The sequence below is a fragment of the Protopterus annectens genome, chromosome 13.part0 (genome assembly GCF_019279795.1).
Source record: "Protopterus annectens isolate FY-2018-M chromosome 13.part0, PAN1.0, whole genome shotgun sequence".
In the NCBI taxonomy this organism is placed as follows: domain Eukaryota; kingdom Metazoa; phylum Chordata; order Ceratodontiformes; family Protopteridae; genus Protopterus; species Protopterus annectens.
This window is the reverse complement of record NC_056747.1, coordinates 343,807,409-343,824,400: the sequence shown is the minus strand read 5'-3', so window position 1 is coordinate 343,824,400 and position 16,992 is coordinate 343,807,409. Positions and strand designations below refer to the sequence as shown.

Genomic DNA, 16,992 nt, shown 5'->3' with positions numbered 1-16,992 from the left:
CAGGTCAGCTCAGGTGATATAAGGGTTCCATTACTAGCTAGGATGGAGAAGTGTATGGGAGGGGTCTTGTTGTTAGGAGTAATCAGAAGTAATTTGTTTTTTTTGGCATTCAAGAGTAGGCACCGGTTTTGGAACCATGTTTCTACTATGGAGAAGACAGTTTGGCTTAGAGATTGAAGTTCAGGGAGAGATTTTGCAGAACAGAACAGAACAGATTTGCCTCTGCAGTCTTGCAGGGATTAATAGCTGGCCCTAATGCTCTTTAACTTCCTCCTCCCTTGACTTTGGGAATCAACCCAAATGTGATGACTGCAACAGTGAAACATGAACATAGTACAGTTGTGTGCACTTACCATAAATATAGATGTTCGAGTGTGTTCACTGTTGCAGTCCAGGTTACCCTCTCTCCAGCCCCCTGACTTCTCTTGCCTCTACCTTTCCTTCTTGTTTGGCATGTACTATATTATGTGTATTTGCTTTTTGCTGGGGTATACCATACGATATAATGGCTTCCTATTGTGGGGGCACCTGACATCTAGGGCAAGAAAAACTGATGTAATGGCGTTGGCTGCATGTTTTAGACCCCTGACAACCTGAAGTCAAGGAAGACGCAACAGCATCCAACACAGAAATCCGAAGACTCTGGTATTCAGGCTGGCTGAGGGCTACCTGCAGGCAGATAACCCAAATGTGGTGACTGCAACAGTGAATACACTCCAACATCTACATTTTATGGTAAATGTACACAACTGTAATTTCCTTTCACAGGGAAAGGTTTTCGGCAATCCGTGGTTTCAATTGATCAGCTTTTCGGAGAACTGGTCTCTGATAAGTGGGTTTCGTTGAGCTCTAAAGTCGGTTATTCAACGTAGAGCTATGATATATATATATATATATATATATATATATATATATATATATATATATATATATATATATATATATAGATATATATATATATCGCTGTGTGTGTGTGTGTGTATGTATATGTATATATATATATATATATATATATATATATATATATATATATATATATCGCTGTGTGTAATATATATATATATATATATATATATATATATATATATATATATATATATATATATATATGTAATGTGTGTATATGTGTGTGTGTGTGTGTGTGTATATATATATATATATATATATATATATATATATATATATATATATATATGTATGTGTGTGTATATATATATATATATATATATATATATATATATATATATATATATATATATACATACAGTGGATATAAAAAGTGTATACACCCCTGGTAAAATGCCAGGTTTTGTGATATAAAAAAATGAGACCACATAAAGCATTTCAAAACTTTTCCCATCTTTAATGTGACCTGTAACCTGTACAATTCATTTTGAAAAACAAACAAATCTCTTGGGTGGGGGGTATAAAAAATAAAAAAATGTACAATAAGCTGATTGCCTAAGTGTGCACACCCTTAAACTGATACTTTGAACCACCTTTTGATTTGATTTAATTACAGCATTCAGTCTTCTTGGGTACACGCCGGCCATCAATTAAAGAGACTCTGATTAACCCCAAATAAAGTTCAGCTGTCCTAATAGGATTTTCCTGACATTTACTCAGTTGCCTGCTACAGCAAATGCCATGGTTCGCAGAGAGCTTACAAAGCATCAAAGGGATCTCATTGTTGAAAGATATTAGTTAGGAGCAGGGTACAAAAAAATTTCCACAGCATTGGATATACCATGGAACACAGTGAAGACAGTCATCAAAAAGTGGAGAAAATATGGGACAACAGTGACGCTGCAAAGAACTGGACATCCCTCCAAAACTGATGAAAAGACAAGACAGAACTGGTCAGGGAGGCTGCCAAGAGACCTACAGCAACACTGAAGAAGCTGCAGGAATTTCTGCCAAGTACTGGTTGTGTACCATATGTGACAACAATCTCCATATGTGTGGACTATGGGGTAGGGTTGCAAGACAGAAGCCTTTTCTTACATAGAAAAGCATATAGGCCCAAGGCTAAAAATTTGCTAAACTGTACATCAAGTCTCCCAAAAGCATGTGGGAAAATGTGTTATGGTCTGGTGATACCAAGGTTAAACCTTTTGGCCACAATTCCAAAAGGTACATTTGGCACAAAAACACTTCGCATCACCAAAAGAACATCTTACCCACAGTGCAGCATGGTGGTGGCAGTATCATGCTTTGGAATTGCTTTTCTCCAGCTGGAACTGGGGCTTTAGTCAAGGTGGAGCGAATTATGAACAGTTCAAAATACCAGTCACCTTTGGCCCAAAATCTTCAGGCACCTGCTAGAAAGCTGAAGATGAAGAGGAATTTCACCTTTCAACACAACCATCACTACAAGCATACATCCAAATCAACAAAAGAATGGTCTCACCAGAAAAAAATTAAAGTTTTGGCATGGCCCAGCCAGATCCCAGACCTAAATCCAATAGAAAATCTGAGGGGTGACCTTAAGTGGGCTGTGCACAAGAGATGGCTTTGCAATCTGACAGATTTGGAGCTCTTTTGCAAGGAAGAGTGGGCAAATATTGCTAAGTCAAGATGTGGCATGCTGATGGACTCCTACCCAAGAAGACTGAGTGCTCCTAATTAAATCAAAAGGTGCTTCAACAAAGTATTAGTTTAAGGGTGTGCACAATTATGCAACCAGTTTATTGTATGTTGTTTATTTTTTATATTTTTTCCCTAACAGATTTGTTTGTTTTTCAATTGAATTGTACAGGCTATAGGTCACTAGGTCACATTAAATGCGGGAAAAGTTTTGAAATGATTTATTGTGGTCTCTTTTTTTTTATACCACAAAATCTGGCATTTTAACAGGGGTGTGTACACTTTTTATATCCACTGTAGGTGTGTGTGTGTGTGTGTGTGTGTGTGTGTGTGTGTGTGTGTGTGTATATGTATATATATGTATGTGTATATATATATATATATATATATGTATATATATATATGTATGTATATATATATATATGTATATATACATATGTATATATATATATATATATATATATATATATGTGTGTGTGTGTGTGTGTATATGTATGTATATATATATATATATATATATATATATAATATAATGTTTGTGTGTAGAACAAACTGATGCATTAAAATGAATTAAATGTAAAACTGATATGGTTTGAAAGTTACGGACTAATACAGCAGTCTTTGATCTTGTGTACTTTTGTTTGATTTGTCCTTTTTGTATTGAAATAAAACTTAATGATTGTAGTGACTGCTTGTTGTTTTATCATTTCACTGCATTTGTATGATTGGTATTATTTCCCTTGTGCTGCACAGAATTTTTTACTTGGAGAATGGTGTTCATTTTTAACAACTGCAGTATGTTCATTGAGTGCCTACTGTCACGTCTTGATGTTTTTTTTTGTAATAAAAACAAGTCTCTGGAATCAGCTTTTCAGTTTGTCGTATATTTACAATGCAGTGCATAAAAATGAAAAATTTATGGGTAGTAACAATGTTTTGGTCACAAATGCACTGCTAGTTTATTGTAAGTGCCATGCTGTACATGTTCCCGTTTCAGAGTTAAGTTCGATGTGTGGTCTGTTTTCATTCAGCATAGTTTTCAGTATTCCTTCACATCAGCAAACAAACTATGCTTAAATATAGCAGCCTTTTCCTTTTAGGGTGGTTCACTCCACAGGCAGGATAAGTCCATAGGTTTATTCTTCTTTGAAGTACAACACTATCCCTTTTTCATGTCTCCAGATACTTTTGGAACACTCTCACATATTTCCCTGTGGCGACTCTTCAGAGCTCTGTAGACTTGGAGACCAGTGGTATGACTTTCTCATGAGGCAGTGGCCATCATGTACATTGAGATTGCTGCTTCCTTTAACTTGGGATGGAACATTACTTCTCTCTGGTTTGCCTGTCTGCCTGAAACGTAGAAGCTCTGCATCTCCTTTCCATAACATGCTGTCTTGCAAGGGTAACTGTAGCCAGTGTTTAAGTAGTAGATGTAACACTACAGTAAGCAGTGTGCATCTCAGACTCAGCAGTCACCAAGCTGCACAATTCCCTGATAGTGATTTGTAGACCACATACTTTATCAGAATCTTGTTTCTTAAAATTATAAACACATGCACAAAATGTCAGAACTCCTAATGAATCTTATATGACACAAAAAGTGAGATGGGTAATGTACTTTCTATCAGCCCATGGATGAAGTGTGGTGTCATGTTTTAACGTAGATCGTAAAGCCAATTTGTACTGGCATGTTAAGCCATAGATATTTAACTTTAATTATAGAAATGAGTTGTGGACACTGTAGAAATGATAGTAGCATCAAGGGGAGTATCATTAAATATTTCCAGTCACTAGCATTTTTTTTTAATTTGTTAAAATATTCAGGTTAAAGTCACCACAAGCTTTTGAACTTTTTCTATTTCAGGGTTTAATGAACCCACAGCATGTGATGGTTTCTATTTATGCATTACATTTAGATGTACTTTTTATAGGTTCATAAGTTCATATAAGGTTACTAGGCTAACGGTCCTAGATCCCTTACAAGCCTCACCATATTTATCCCAAGTGGCCCCAATTATTGGTGTTTAGACGAGTGAAGTTTGCAGAGGTAAGGGTCTGTAGTAGTTAATAACAGCTTCCTCTGTCTAGGAGGGACATGGGTGCCACCCCATCACTTGATCTAGGTTGTGTTTGATGAGGGTCAGGGAGGGACTTTTTCACATGAATTTTAAGCTTGTTCCAGAGAAGTGGCAACCTCTGGGAGATGTATCTATATCTCCATCATGACCTGCTCATGTCAGAGGCTGGGTTAAGATCCCTGAATTGAGTGACTCTCATGCCGTTTGACTTAAGAATGTGTAGCATTTCCTTCAGGGCCAGGTCAGAGACTGCCATGTTAGACAAGCACAGGTCACCCCTTTAGCAACCTGTAGGAGATGGAATACAGTGCCAGGGCTTTCAGTCCTTCCATACAAGACTTGTTTTGTGTACCTTGTAATGTCTTGGCGAGAAACCTCTGTGGTCTCTTAAATTGTTGCAAGTGTCTGGTAAGGTACTGTGGATACGTGGTGGTCAAATTTCAGATTGCTATCAACCTAAGTACCCAGGTCATGTACCATTGAGTCTACACTTAGGAGGTTGCTGCCTATAATGTAATTAACAGGGTTGTCAGCTTTCCCAAAGGGAATGATAATGCATTTTTTTTGCATTTATCTTTAATCCATAGCCTTGGCACCGATAGCTTGTCTGAGTTAACCCTGTCTGCAGTATATTAATATCATTGGACTCGATGATTTCGCCAAATTTATATTCGCCACTGGACTTGGTTAGCCACAGGCCATCCAAGTTTGTCTGGATTTCTGAGAAATAAATTCTGAACATTAAGGGGCCTAGAACAGAAACCTATGGTATGCCACTGGTGACTGGTCTTTCACTAAAGGTGAAGTCGCCCACTTTGGCAGTATGTGTCCTGTTGGTGAGCCATTTGGCTGCTAATGTAGGGGTTAATTCCCAATTGGAAGAGTTCTTCTATAATACCTGAGTGGGGTATTGTGTCAAACACCTATCCCCACTGTCCACCAGCCGTCAGCTGTCCTGCAGTTAGTTCGCCCATTCATATGTCTTGGGATAAGAGACAGTTGCAGGAAATGGTTATCTAGTCAACCATATGCGCTTTCTGATTAATGGCATAAGTCCCAATAACTGGTGCTTGACATGTGCTTGCTTGCATAATGGCCTGTTATGCCTTCTGTAGCACAACATTATGCTCATTCCTGCATAGCCCTGTTTGGAGGCTGCTGTTCATCTTAGCTTAATTGAGCCAAAGGCTTCTGTGTACAGGTTGGAAGTGCCAGGTGCATGTCTTCCACCCATGTGCTGCATGTTGTACTGTCACTTCACTGAAAGAATTAGCGAGCAAAAGACCTGTTTGTTTTTCTTGCCCTCAGCATGGGAAATCCAGTGTCCATTGATGATTCCTACCATCCTTTAGTCAGGTTTCTATACTTCTTGGATTGGAGGAGTTTATGCATTAGTTGACATGTTAGAATTGCAAGAGAAGTTTGAAGCCGTTTACTTCAGCAGCTCAGCTTGCGATTATTTTTTTTAGGAAAGTCGTGATACATACATATTTGTTATTCCAATTTCTTGATCACATCCAGTTATACTCTTCAGTTGTAGCAGTTTGTTAGTGATGCTGCAATATTTGAGCTCATTACAAAGAAAGTTTTTTTATGTTTCAGCATGCAGCAGGTATATTGCTGTCTTGCAGTGGTAACCAAGGAAGTAGTATGGGGAGGCTGGACACATGACAAAAGTAGTGAAATGAAATGTAACATGTAATACAACAGGGATATATTAAAGCTCTGAAAAATATAATGTGCATTATACTGCATTGGAGGTCATATATACTATGTATCTTTGCAGAAAAAAACTCAAAATAACGGAGGCGAATTTTGGATACCACTTGTCACGAAAAAGCAGAAAGAATGGCAGAATAAGAAGCCAACGAATGTAGCCTATTTTTAAGAAGAAAAAAGGTAAGGAAGAATTGCCTGTAAAAGTAAATGAAGGCAATACTAATTAAATGTTAAAGATTTGCAGGTATTGAATGCATTTGATCAGTGTCAGAATGAAGAATAAAGTGGGGAAAAAAGAGCATCTAGGCGAATACTTTGAAAATAAAAAGAAAAGGTAAAGAAGCGGGACTGCAAGAAATTTAGTTTGAAAACTTAAACGAGCAGAACAGAAGAATGAGGAAGTGATGCAAATAAGGGACAGGGAGAGGATGAAAGTAGAAAACAAGAATAAATTGCTTGACAGTTGCAATATTAACGGAAGTACTTTGACAGTTATTGAGAGATTGCAGGTGGCCATGCAGTTAATAATGAAAGAAAGTTTTCTTGTTGCTGGAGCTAGTGAGACATTGTTTTTAACAAGTGTCCAGAAGTGACTGCATTTAAAAAAAAAAAAAAAAAAAAAAGTAAGGTCAGAGGGTTGGATGCTAGCGGCAGATTCCTTCTTGGAACAGGACTAGATTGAATGGACTGATAGGAATCTTCCAGAAAATTAGACAAAAATGTGATATAATTTGCTATAGTGATTGAACCTTTTTGCATATAGAGGTCTCTGAAAAATGTAGTGAAGCTGTGCAATCTTAATAAAAAAGTATGTATATATGTATGCTTATCTATCTGTATACGTGTGTGTGTGTGTGTATGTATATATATATATATATATATATATATATATATATATATATATATATATATATATATATATATATATATATATATATATATATATATATATATATATATATATATAATTCCACAAAAAGACTAGAGCGATGCTCACCAAGGTCAGGTATCCAAAAGTGTAAAGTGATAAAAAATCCAAGATAGAGTACCACAGCTTAATTAAAACTTTATTAACAGGAGGATAAGCGCTTTCGGTTTGCTATAACCCTTCTTCAGATCACAATACAAACTGTCAGGTAGTTAAGTAGTAAAATAGCAGATAAAAATTTGCCATTGAGATGCCAAAATTATTTCAACCAATAAAATACAACATGTTAATAAAATATAGCAACCAACCAGTCAGGTTGGTGAATGGTCATGGTCCTAAGCTAGTGATTCATTAGCAGTGCGAACATTTCCTTCCTTTTATACAACCATTTCTTGCTATAAATAATACTCTTTAAAAATACAATTATCGTAATTTGTCTGTATTTTCATTCATTATATGTATGTTTGTATAATATAACATTAAATTGTAACTTATTTTAAAATCGATGAAATAAAACAGTGGAAGTATTGTTTTTAGAACCAATTTGAGTTTATGGTTGGTTCTAAAAATGATACTTCCACTGTTTTATTTCATAGATTTTAAAATAGTTACAATTTAATGTTGTAGTACACAAACATATCTATCTAAATTCACACACACACACACACACACACACACACACACACACACACACACACATGTATATACATTTGCATCTATATATGTGTGTATGTATAGTAATATTCAGTGTAGAGGGGCTCTGAATACTTCTGGCTGTCATTTAGGTGGGGCACATGCCTCTGAGTTAGCATAAATGTAGTTAGTAGTTTGTAACGCAGTAATATGTCAGACAAGGCACATGGTGTGAATTTTAGGAGGCATGAAAAGTTATAATGAAGTTAAATGTAGTAGGTTTTAAAGATTCAGATGCTGCTTAGAAATGCAAGAAATTTCTTACAGTTTGTATGGATGTTGTATGAAAAAAAAGTTGGTTGTAGTTTAGATTGAAGGATGCAAGATGCCTATTCAACAGTGGTCGTAAGCTTTTAATTCATCAATAATATAGAAGATCTGAACCACATTTGTATCAAAGTGATGAAAATAAAGTGTATCTTGTCCTGAAGCAAGAATTGCTATTAAAGGAGTAATTAGCAGAGCTTATAAAGTATTGCCTAATTAATTCTAAGAATCAATCAGAGGAGGTTAGAAAAGATTGGGCTGAGTGAATGGAAGGATGGTTTAAAAATGTTAGAGTGAATGAAAATTGTAGAAGAAAAGATGTGTATACTTCGTGACTGGAAGAATGGAAACTTTGTTTTCTTTTTTTGTGAATGTATGTAAACTTTTAGTTATGTACTTACCATAACTTTGGATGTATGGGATCCATCTCGCCTACATTCATAACTGATGGGTTCGGAGCCGATCCGTCGGCTCCGACTTGGCCACTATACACTAGAACTAAGTCTCTCATTGGCTGGGCTACCCCTTATCCCACAATCCACCACACCTGCTTCCCCAGATCTTGTTTGTTCGCTTTCATACATACATACAGGAACAGAAGATATACCAATAACTGTAACCAACTAGAGCCCTTCCAGAGAAGAGCTCAGCAAGAGCAATGTTTCCTCCAAATCCAAAAGGTAGGGGGAAGGAGGGTGGGTATGTATGAATGTAGGCGAGATGGATCCCATACATCCAAAGTTATGGTAAGTATATAACTAAAAGATGTAATGGGATCCTATCTCGCCTACATTCATAACTGATGGGACAGCGTCCCTAGCACCTGAACCCCGGGTGGCTCACTGGAACACACTCCTGAGAACTGCGGAACCAAAGGAAGTTGTATCTCAGGAAGCCACATCAAGCTTGTAATGAGAAATGAAAGTGTGCGGAGAAGACCAAGTAGCAGCCGCACAAATATCATCTATTGAGACTCTGGAATGAAAGGCTACAGAAGTGGCCATAGCCCTGGTAGAATGAGCTTTGACTGGGAAAGGCAACTCTCTGCCTGATTGGGAATAAATGAAAGAAATGCAATTCTTAATCCATTTGGCAATGGTGGCTTTGGCAACTGGAAGACCTGACCTATTCTCCGCAAAAGACACAAACAGTCGGTCAGATTTTCGAGTCTGAGTGGTCCTATCCAAGTAAAAACGCAGTTGCCTGTGAACATCCAACTGATGGAAGGTATATTCTGCTCCATTAGAAAAATTTGGAAAGAAAACTGAGAGCTCCAATGATTGCTGAATACGTAAAGGGGATGCTACCTTAGGCAAAAAGGATGGATTCAATCTAAGGGAAACTCTGTCTTTGTGAACAAATAAGGAGGGGAAGAACAGAGAGCCTGAAGCTCTGAAACACGCTTAGCAGAAGTTATTACCACTAGAAAAGCAGTTTTCCACGACAGGAATTTAACATCACAAGTGGCTGCCGGCTCAAAGGGACGGGCAGTTAAGGAGGCCAGAACTAAATTCAAGTCCCAAGGGGGCACGGGATGAGCCATAGGAGGCCTGAGGAGCCAGGCTCCCTTAAGAAAGGACTTGCAAAGTATGTTAGCCATTAAAGAAGGCTCTATAGCAACATGAAAATTAGATATAGCCGCCAGTTTAACTTTAAGTGTGGAGACTGAAGAGCCAGAATGAAACAATGAAGCTAGAAATTCCAAGACCTGAGGAACTGGGGCCGTAAGAGGATCAGTGCCTCGCTGCTGGGCCCAACAAACAAACCTTTTCCATTTGCTGGAGTACAGCTTAACGGTAGACGGCTTGTGGGAAGAAGACAAGATGTGCATCACTTCCGAAGAAAGAGAAAGATCTCTAACTAAGGATGGAAGTGGAGCAGCCAAGCAGCCAGTCGCAGCGACCGGAAGGACGGGTGAGTGTGTCCCGACGGATTGGATAACAGATCTGGTACTGGGTCCAGAATCCAGGGGCCCTGTACCGTATACTTCTGGAGAAATGGGAACCAAACCTGATGGGACCAATGTGGGGCGACCAAAATCATGTGACACCCGACATGAAGAGCCTTCTGAATCATCCTCGGGAGAAGGGGAACCGGGGGAAGGCATAAAGCAGACCCGGGGGCCAATTGTGGGCTAGAGCGTCCCTGGGAGACTGTCCCTGAGAGGGTGTCAGAGTGAAGAACTCTCTGCACTTTGCATTGTTGGGGCTGGCGAACAAGTCGCAGCAAGGGAGGCCCCATTTGGCGAAGATCCGCGCAGCCACTCTGTTGTTGAGGGACCACTCGTGGGGCAACAGGAGAGTCCTGCTGAGCCTGTCTGCAATCACATTGGCTTTTCCCGGAATGTGTGTGGCTACTAAGAAACGTCGAGAGGCTATGGCCCAGTGCCATACTCTCATGGCCTCCCTGCAAAGGGGGTAGGACCTGGTTCTGCCCTGCTTGTTTATGTGCCAAACTACCGACATGTTGTCTGATAGAATCGCAATAGTACTTTGGGGGAGAGCATGATGATGTGCTTGTAAAACCAGAAGCACCGCTCTCATTTCCAGGATATTGATGTGAAGGTGCTCTTCGCAATCCTGCTAAGTGCCTTGGACAGACCTGTCCAGATAATGACCCCCCCACCCTATCTGGGAGGCGTCCGTGGTCACTGTGGCAACAGGGGGCTGAAGGGTGAAAGGATGCCCCCGGTCCAGGTTGGACCGACATAGCCACCAACGGAGGTCCCGACGACAACTGTCCGTAATCAGAACTAAGTGGTTCAGGGGAAGTTCCTGGTATGACCATTGAACCGATAATAACCATTGCAGCACCCGCATGTGCAGCCTGGCTAATGGTACTAGGAGGATAGTTGCAGCCATCGAACCCAATAACTGAAGAATCTGTCTGGCAGGAACTCGAGATTTGGGTAACAAGTTTAGAACCTGTGATTGTAGAACCTGAATTCTCTCTGATGGCAAAAATGCCCGCATCCTTTTTGTGTCTAACTTTGCGCCTATAAAGGTGATGCATTGAGATGGCCGCAGCACAGATTTTTTCCAATTGAAAGTGATTCCTAGCAAGAGACCCAAGGTTACTGTGGCCATCAGCGCTCGAATCAGTAGATGCTTGGAGGTGGCAGTGAGGAGCCAGTCGTCGAGATAGGGAAACACTTGGAATCCGAGACTTCTCAAGTGAGCTGTTACCACTGCCAGACACTTGGTAAACACCCTGGGGGTTGTGGTGAGACCAAAGGGCAGTGCACGAAACTGGAAATGACTGGTTCCTAGGCGGAAGCGTAAATGACTCCTGGACTCCTAATGTATCAATATGTGATAGTAAGCGTCCTTGAGGTCTATGGAGCACATCCAGACATCCTTCTCCAATAACTGGAGAATGGACTGAAGGGTGACCATCCGGAACTTGGACTTCTTTACAAAGCGATTCAAAAGGCTGAGGTCCAAAATGGGCCTTGTGTCCCCTGTCTTTTTTGGCACCAAAAATAATCTTGAGTAAGTTCCTGATCCGATCTGGTCGGCGGGGACAGACTGGATGACCCCTTTGCTTAGCAGCTTTGAAACTTCTACGGCTGCCAGATCCCGTTGACTGGGTGGCACGTCCGGGATTCTCCTTGTAGGAGGAGGGGGCTTGAAAAAGGGGATAAGATAACCTCTGGTTACAATGCGAAGCACCCACTGATCCTTGGTTATAGATTCCCAAGCCTGTGGGTGTTTCGCAAAACGACCCCCGACCAGCTCCGGAGAAGCACAGCCGGGCCACATCCTAGGGACGTTGGGGGTAGGAGGAACCACGAAAGGAGTCGCGGTCTCCAGAGTTACGGGGGCCTCTGCCACCTCTAGGGCGGCGTCTTCCTGAATCTCCCCCCCCGCCTCTGGAGGGGGATCACTCGGTGGAGTAGAGAAGAATTTTTGGGATTTTCTGAACCACATTTTCCTTCCTCTCTGGGCCTTGGGATAAGGTCTAGAGGGAGCGGAAAAACGGGCCCCAACGGCAGTCAAGGTCTTGCCCTCCTGCTCGCACTGAGTAAGAGTGTCCTTCACCTTGGGTCCAAACAAAGAAGACCCATCAAAGGGGGCGTCGGCGAAGGAAGACTTAAAGGCCTCCGCGATTGGACATGAGCGTAACCAGGCTTGCCTCCTAAGAGCCACTCCTGTACCCGCTGCTCTACTCGCCCCTTCGGCTGCATAGGAAATGAGCCTCATGGACGAGTTGACAATAGAAGTTAGGGTAGTCATCTGGGCACTTACGGTCTGTGCTAACGCCTCAGGAAGGTTACCCGCAAGGGACTCTCCTAACTCCTTGAGGAGGTCCCTTTGGAGCCTTGTAAAATGACAAAGATAGTTCAGCGACCGCATGGTAAAGGTCGCTGAAGAAAAGGGTACGCTTCCCGTACCTATCCATGCTCCTAGAATCCTTATTAGGAGGATGAATAGACGTTGAAGCCTCTGACACATCCTGCTGAGTGGCAGATGCCACCACCATAGCATCAACTGCAACACCCTTGGTAAGGAATTCCTTCTGGGGAGGGGCCGAAAGAAAGTTATTAGGCCTGGCAGGCACCGGTTCTGCCGTATCAGGATGCTCCCACACCCTCAGAGATTAGGTCCAACAACTCATCAAAGGGTGGAGACACCCAGGAGGAGGAGGGCTGGGCCCCAAAGACCTTGAGGAAAACTTACTCCTCAGCGGTAGGGACTTTGGAATGCCAATCGCCTCTCTGTCTCAAGATCTCAAGGATATCCGAGAAAGAGGTGTCATCCGAGGATGATTTAGGGGACCCCTCCGCATCATCGAGGTCAGTATCTGAAGTGACGGATTCATCTTGGGAATCAACGTGCTTCCTCTTACACAGTCTCTTCCTTGGGGGTTCATCCGAAGCAGATTCAGAAGGACCCCCCGAAGAAGGGAACCCCCTAAGGGGGTATCCTCAGGCCCTGGGGCCCCACTGTCATGGGAAAGAATGTCTCCAGAGGCACCAGTACCCAAAACTTGGGACGGTGAGGCCGAAACCTGCTGAATCGGCAAGGTCATGGCCAGTGCACTCCTCATGGCCTCAAAAGCAGGACCTCCAGAATCTGCAGAGGGCATGTTGAGAGACCACGGCAGTACCGGTAATACCTGCGGCCGATGCTCCGAGGGGAAGACTGGGTATCGGAGAGGCGAGCTCCACAGTGTTGCCTTCGGCTCCCGCCGAGGAAGACCCGGTACCAAACCCTGACACCGAGGACAGGGTAGGAATGAAAGTCTGAGTAGAGAAACCCCGAGGGGGGTCCCTGCTCCGACTGGACGATTCCGCTCCGTTCTACCTGCACCGACTCCAACGGCTCCAAGGGGGTCGGAGGAGGAATCAAATGCATGGGATGTGGAGTCGGCTCCGAAGCCGCATGGGCTGGAGCCGAGATCATTTTATTAAAAACTGGGGACTGGAACAGCCTCTGGATAACCCTATCCAAATCCGAATCCGATAACCTAGAGGATTTGGAGGAAACAGATTGGGGCCGAGAAGACTTCTGCCTCGGCTCCGACAAAGCAGGGGATCGGCTCCGAAAGGGTTCCAGCACTATTGGACCCGAGACCGGGACCGTTTGCAACAGTGTCGGCACCGAAGGAGCCTTCGGAGCCGAGGGGGAAGAGTCTGAGCTGCACACCTCCATCGGCTCCGAGACCAAGGGAGCCGAGGTAGGTGATTGGCCTCTCGATGCACTAACCTTCGGCTCCGACACCAATGGAGCCGAGGAAAGAAGCACCGAGGCAGACCCTTCAGCCATCGGCTCCGAAGCCATTGGAGCCGAGGAAGAAGAAGTCGACCCTTGTTTCTTAGACTGGTCGGAGCGGACTATCTATGCTTCTTGGATGTCGGGCCCGACGATCTCTTCTTTTTTGCAGCTGGAGATGAAGCCAAAGCTTCTTCAAATGAAAGCTTAATCAAACCCCTAAGTATCAATTTATTTTTTCTCTCCTGGAGAACCCTGGAGGAAAAAGCGTGACACACACTGCAAGTATCCTGTAAATGTTTAGGCCCTAAACAATACACGCAGACAGCATGGCTGTCTGTAATAGACATTTATAATTACATTTTGTACACTTTTTGAACCCTGACTTTTGCTCCTTAGACATTTTGAGAAGAAAAACAGGTAACTGACAACAAGGAAAGGACCAGTTAGGAATGTATGGGCTAAAGCCCTCTAACTTAAACGGGCTTAGCCCGAAAACTATTTCAGAACACTACAAGAAAAATTAGATAAATACACAATAAGGGCAAAGGCCCTCTAACTTAAACGGGCTTTGCCTAGTCCACTAGTAGCACGAAAATGAATAAAATTAAATTTCACACCAAACTGACCACAAACACTCACAAAGCTGTTAAAACAGCTGTTTGTTTAAATTCTGACAGAAACCCTAGTCAAAAAAGACCAAAAGGTCAAGAAAAAAACACTTAGCTCCAGCCAAGTCGAGACCACGTCCTTCCTGTGACTCTGACTTATCTGCTGGGATACCCATATGTCTGAACAAAATAAGAAAGTACCACCAATGCAGTTAAACCCGGATACTAAAACAACACAGAAAAACAATAAAAAAAAGTATTACCGGCACCACGAAGTTTAACTAAGTTTTGTGGTGCCGGTAATACTTAATTTTATTGTTATACCTGTATGTCCAGCCAGTCTGCATAACTCAGGCTCCTTCCACACATGCTGTACATTTGCCCATAACATGAGCTCGCAAGCTGTTACAAGAGGGGGGGGGTGACTAGTAACAGCTTAGAACTTTCTTGCCACCAGTTCACATATGCAGATTTCTGTTACTATTGCTTTGACTTATCCATTTCATTGTGCTCCAGCATCAGAGACTCAGGCAAACACCTTGCTGCAGATCCTTCCTGTATTACATTAGTTTTCTATGAGGAGTTTCCATTGTGTCCATCAGAAAAAAAGTGAAGTGCAACTGAGGGTGTCAAGAGTCCTAATACTGACTCACACTTAAGTTGCATATTTTGTCTTGAGGCATTTAAAATTTGTTTTTTGTCCGGCATTAGCCACCAACACTATCTGGAGTAGACTAAACACTTTCAAAGCTTAACTTTAAGTAAACTTCTTCAAACTTTGCCTCACACTGCCATGACGTCATCCACATAGTTCTCCAATGTCACTCTTCAGTTAAACAAAAGAAACAGACTGAGAGGTGTTTGTATTTAAACAGACTTCCATTTCTTTCTAAGGTGGAAGAATCTGATGTGGCAAAGTTGCAGCCCATCGGCCATCCATTTTTTTCCTTGAACTCTGTAATGTTGCCACTGTGGAGTCCATTATGATAAAGAAGGTTTATGATCAGACTGACGGTACGTTTGATTTGGCCAAGAAGGGAGAATCCAGAATAGTTTTAACTAAGGGATAAGGAGGGTATACACCATCTCCTTGTTTGCAAGCATGTTAAGGGCTCCCTGATGGATGTTAGGCCTTTGACTTCCACCCTTAGGGCCATATGTCTAGTTGTTTCTCACAAACACACACAAAAATCTTGGCATATTTAATCAAAGTTCCTATAGAGTTAGATATTTTTTTGGAAATTTTATGAAATGTTGTGTAAAAGAGAGGAATGTGGAAACCAAGAAACAGCACACATGGAAATATTACTGGAAGACTTAATTATGCCAAGGTGAGAGGAAGATGAATCTCAAAAACTGATAGTTAAGCTAGGAGAAGATGAGATAAAATGGTGATTTAGAATATATCTACGTGGAAATCTCCAGAAACCGATGTTGTTCCTGTGGAAGCTTGAAGATTAGGAGGGATGAAAGTTATAAAGATGTGGAAGATTTTTTTATAGTATTTTAAAAGAGGGGTAAGCCCCAGCATCTTTGAAGAAAGCTGTGGTGGCTGTTTTACCAAAAGAGGTTAAAGACCTATCAGACTGTGCTTCATATAGACCCATTTCAATTTTAAACTATGACTGTAAAGTGTTTGTTATAATAGCTGAAAGAATGACAAAGATGTTGCCAGACTTGATAGATACATTTGACAACATTGAAAAAAAAAAAAAAATACACATATATATATATATATATATATATAGATATATATATATATATATATATATATATATATATATATACATATATATATATATATATATATATATGTGTGTGTTTGTACTAGAACAGTGGGAAAATATGCCTGTTGTGGTGGGTCCTGATGCAGAGAATCTGGGATAATAAGAGTACAGTGAGACACACTTGTATTTTCTGATACAGTAATAAGGTTAATTAAGATGATATATGAAGGATCAGTGGGAAGAATTAAAGTGGGAGGGTTCCTTTCTGACAAGTTTTGTCTGAACACAGAAACCAAGCAGGGTTATCTTCTTTCTCCTTTGTTATTTGCTTTATATTTAGAGCCATTGGCAAAAAAATAAGGGACTCCGAAATTAAAGCATATAATTGGTATGGTACTCGAGAAGTTGCCCGCCTTTGTTGGTGATATTATTTTCTACTTGATAAATCCAGAAAGGGCTGTTTCTATATTAAACATTTTGTGACAGTTTCAAATAATTTTGGGCAATAAACTTAATGAAGATAATTTACATTTATAACCTTTGTTGTATGTACCCACACAGTAATTGGTTGAACAGTACCAGTATTTGTGGGGACATAAGAATGAATGAAATATTTAGAAGTGTGGATTGAAAAAGGCTTGTGTTATGGCAGCTGATATGTGGGTA

General features: G+C 41.2%; 1 protein-coding gene across 2 annotated transcripts in view; it reads left to right on the top strand.

Annotated features, from left to right (window-relative positions):
• AMOT (angiomotin) overlaps window positions 1-16,992 on the top strand; it is a 1,515,905-nt gene that overhangs the window by 179,455 nt on the left and 1,319,458 nt on the right. For both annotated transcript variants that reach the window (XM_044053958.1, XM_044053957.1), the window contains exon 2: window positions 6,454-6,566. The gene's annotated coding sequence lies outside the window, so the exon portion shown is untranslated. The remainder of the gene's footprint in view (window positions 1-6,453; window positions 6,567-16,992) is intronic.